Below are 4914 nucleotides of genomic sequence, written 5' to 3'. Positions count from 1 at the left end.
ATCTCAGCCTCATTATTTCCATCTCTGTCCTGCATTTTGTCCAACCTTTCCTCCTCGAATTTGATGGACCATGAGCGGTTTTCCTCTTTCAGTGCCTCCATTTCCACCTTCGCTGATGCTTCCGCTTCTACCAAATTTGTGAAGGGCTTCATCTCCTCCTCCTAAGCCATTGTGTGCGAATGAGAGGGAGAAATCAATGAAAGAAAAAGGTAAAGCCGAACAAGCAGAATATAAACATAATGCAAGTAATAGAAAGGTTTTTGTATGCGATTATTGAACCCAAACGACACCGTTCTGCGAAGGATTTCTATTATTGAATTGAAAATAAGTAAGCATTTTGAACAGAACTCGAGTGTGGTCCATGCACTAAATGTGGTAATCCACGACACAATGTAATTATTGAACCAAACGCCACCGTTTTTCCAAGGATTGCTAGCTAAAAATTAAGCTATTTAACTGTATTTGAAAAAGTTTAACTTGAATTCACTCGACTCGTAATTTATTAAATTCACATCAGTTCAAAAAAAAATAATTCGAGTCGAGTTATAAGATATAACTCAAATAACTTGAAAATTTTAGTAATTAATGGAAGATTTTTAAATTTTAGTTGAATTCCTTAACTTTGTATAGTATATGTAATATCACATATGAAAAAATCTAAAGAAATATATATGTGTTATATACTATTACAGAAAAATGTTTAAGTTTTGAGTCAAATAGTATCATCATATTATATATATTTATAATTAAATTTATGGTTAAGTTCATCACTTATGTTTATGTTTTGTCTACTTTTACTCACTCATTTCAAAAAACATAATAATATATGATCATTTTCGTTTTTATTTAATTAAGATGTGATCACCATATGTTAATTGTCGTTAACAATTAACATATTAGGTGACGTGGTATTTCGGTAAAATCACACATTTAGTCCTTATTATTTACATATTCTCTCAATTTAGTCATACTTTTAATAAATTAAAATAAATTTAATCTTTCAATCGAATGATGACACGTGTCACTTGTGCCACATATCACCATTCAGTTGGTGGACTAACTCTATTTTAATTTATTTTAAGTTAATATATTTATTTTCCACCAATACTTTGTAAAGATATTCCTCCAAATCAAATGGTAACACGTGGTACCATTGACACATGATACCATTCGATTAGGGGATTAAATTTATTTCAAATTATTAAAATTATGACTAAATTGAGAGAATATGTAAATAACATGGACCAAATGTGTGATTATATTAATATATTTAACAATGGTTTACTCATGGTGACCATATCTTAATTAAATAAAAAAACGAAAGTGACCATATATTATGTTTTTTGAAACCAACGAAGAAAAATTGACAAAATATAAACATAAGTGATCAACCATGTAGTTACCCTTAAATTTAAACGAAAACTTGAACAACTCAACTCAAATTTTATAAACCTGATTTGACTCGAAAACATTCTAAATAAAATTTGAACTATAAAATAAAACTTGTCCATTTAAATAACTCAACAGTTTTTAACTCGGCTCGATATAATGGTCACCCTAAATGTAATAAGCTAACCAATAGAACTAACAAACCATTAGAATTCACTTTATAAATTATTTTTAATGTAATTGATAACAAAATAAACTATGCTAAACTTAACATAACATGAATATAGCCCACGTACACAAACATATCAAAATTCATATAAAATAATATATATAATATAAATGTGGTCAGCCTAGCAGGTTAGCACGTGCATTGCCAACAACATACGTTAGGATACACTTATATAATAGTATATATACATACAAATTGATAAAATCAATCTAAACAAATAGGATTGTAAATGAAATGAGACAGATCGTGAGTTATTCAAATTTGTTTTAGTTAAAACTTGGTTAATATTTTAATTTGATGGATTTGATTCGAGCTTGAGCTCAAACTTAACTCAAGTTATTAATGAGTCAAAGTAAGTTACTTGACACCCGACTCAAAAAACTCGCAAATAACTCAAAAAAAATATTTCGAGCTCAATTTTTTTCAATATTGTGTCGAGCTTCAAAATTTGATTTCGAGTTGAGCTTAACAATTTTAACCTCGCAAGTTAAGCTTAAAAATTTTAAACTCGTAAACTTTTAACTTGAGTCAAGCTCTGCTTCAACCTTTTTGAGCCGAGTTGAGCTCAATAATATTCAAATTTAACTAGAATTATTTACAACCCTATATATAAATGCATAAAATTATTATATATAAATTAAAATTATTAGATATTTAATAATTGTAATATTAATTTATATCATATTTCAATTCAGCTTCCATTGATTCTATTTAATGAAGTGTCAGGGACCTAAACATCCATTGATTCTATTATAAAATATGATCTTGAATAATTTAAAATCTTTTTAACCCACATACAGTTCACATTATTAGCACAATGCCCGCACCAAACGAGCTAATAGTCCCTTAATATAAAGTGTTTATCAAACAGTCAAACAGCGTGGCTTCCTTTCATAATGAAAAAAAAATCAAATTCGCACATACATGTCTCGAACAACAAAAAATGAAGTTACTAACGTAACAAGCTAACCAATAAACTATGCAAGGGAGAAGAAAAGCTTGGTGGAAATTGTTAGTATTTAAACATGTGTGAAATTGTATTTTCATTATAAATTTGCCGATTATAAATGATCTTTATTACCCAAATCAATGAAAATTATTTTATAACCTTTTAAAAAAGGCTTAATTATATAATGAGTACTCCAATTATTCCACTTTTCATGAATAGGTGTATAGACTTTATTTTGAATGATCCAGGTGCCTACGTTACCACTTTAGGTGTTCGGACCGTAACTGTTATTAATTTTCTCCGTTAAGTGTCACATGTCACATTCTAGTAATTTTAAAATTTATATTTAAAAAAAATTAAAAAAATATTTATATTTATAAAAAAACTCTAATTTCTGTTAAATTACAAAAAACCCCTAAATCCGTAAAAATCCTAAATCCCTAACCTATCACCGCCACCCTTGTCGGCCATGGCCACCACTATCAACGTAGTCCCTATCATATTCTTAGTCATATACCGCCATAGTTGTCGCCGATTGACTGTCAGAATCGTGTGGGATTGCGATTTTCATCTTAGAGTTCACGGGATACAAAACGCCGATTGGTCGTCGGTTGATCGTGATTTCATAGGATTATTGATCGTCGGGAAGGTGAAGTCGGGTAGAGCTTTATCGACGTCAAAGGGCGCAGGTTGGCATGTGTTTAGGGGTTGAAATGAAGAATTTCAAAGTTTTGTGACTATTTCAAAATTTTTGTGTGTTTTTTAAAAGTATATTATTTTATTTTTTAATATTAATTAAAATTTTTAAAATTACTAGAGTGTGACATATGCTTAACGAAGAAAATTAATGATGTTTATGACCCGGACACTTAAAATTATAATATTTTTAACGTTGAACACCTAAATCAATAAAAATATATAAACACATGTTTGTGAAAAGTAATTTAAACACTTATTTTATAGTTAAGCCTTTAAAAAATTAATTGCAAATATAAAATACTAACCAAAACTGGAAATAAATGTAAAATAAAAATTAGGCCAGGACAAAGCGCGGGACATCATCCATGTGGCACGCGTTTTTAGCCACTTATTGTTTTTTGGCCGATGAAATGAAATTATCGCGTATTTTTGTAATTCGATAAAATGAGATTCAGTAGCCCTGCCTAATTTTAAATGATACTACTAGAAATCGAAATCCTAGGGCTAATTTTGTATCAAAAGAAACCGCCAAAATCCCCTTTAGCGAAATCCATTTTTTCATACCCTTACCTTTTTAGCTATTTTTCCCTGCGAAAAAAAATGTCCCCTAATTTTCATTTATTTCATCGATTCACATTGAATTTTGATCGGCATAGGGAAATTTCGCCTTCAATTTTCAGGTAATGTTTGCTTTCGGTATAAAATTTCTGTGAAATGAATGCTGTTTTTTCTTCGTTTCATTGTCAACGAAGATGAAAAATTTTAGTAATTTCATATTTCGATTAGGGAAAAAATTAAATATGTCAATTTGAACCGTGTGATCTTTTGATTCATCATATTGTCAACTGAATTATATTTTACGTAGCTTTCAGGAAATGTCATTGCTTATCGAGCATAATCGACGTGTTAATGATTCGATGCAGTAATACGTTAATTAATTAAAAAAAGATTATTGAACCTATAATCACCTTATCAAGATTTCTAGGCCGTAGGTGGCAGTGAACTAGATGTTAGCTGGTAATTTTTCTTCCTATAGTAGGAAAAAGGTATTTGAATTTCAGAACCGAATTTGGAAATAAATGAGTGGGGGTTGTAGTTTCCTTTGAAGTTGAAATCTCAAACCTTAGACACCATTATATGCATCATCCGATCCTTTGAAATCCGGATTTATTAATGGACCACCATTTTTTGGTGGGCCTTATCATTGAAATCATATAAAGCTATGGCGTAGAACAATTGTTGTATATTTTAGGGAAAAAAACATTAAAGGTCCCTGTATTTTTGAAACAAAATTAATGCGACCCTATATTATTTTTCTCTTAATGCGGCCCTCTAACTCAGAAAATAAACCCATTGTAGCCCTTTGATCAACATTGTTTCGTCATTGACTGTTATATTGCTGATGTGGCAATTCACAACGCTGATGTGACAGTCCACGGTGCAGACATGGTAGTCCAGGGTGGTAGATTAACATGGCGGATGACATGGTAGTCCAGGGTGGTAGATTAACATGGCGGATGACATGGTAGATTGGTTAAATTGGTAACTCAAACATGGCATATAGACTGCCACGTCAGCATCGTGAACTGACAAGCTAGTACTGTAACGGTCAACGACGAAAAACGTTGGTCAAAAGGCTACTTTGGGT

The sequence above is a fragment of the Hibiscus syriacus genome, unplaced genomic scaffold (assembly GCF_006381635.1).
Source record: "Hibiscus syriacus cultivar Baekdansim isolate YM2019G1 unplaced genomic scaffold, ASM638163v2 tig00112072_pilon, whole genome shotgun sequence".
Classification (NCBI taxonomy): Eukaryota; Viridiplantae; Streptophyta; class Magnoliopsida; order Malvales; family Malvaceae; genus Hibiscus; species Hibiscus syriacus.
Note: the sequence above shows the minus strand (reverse complement) of the source record.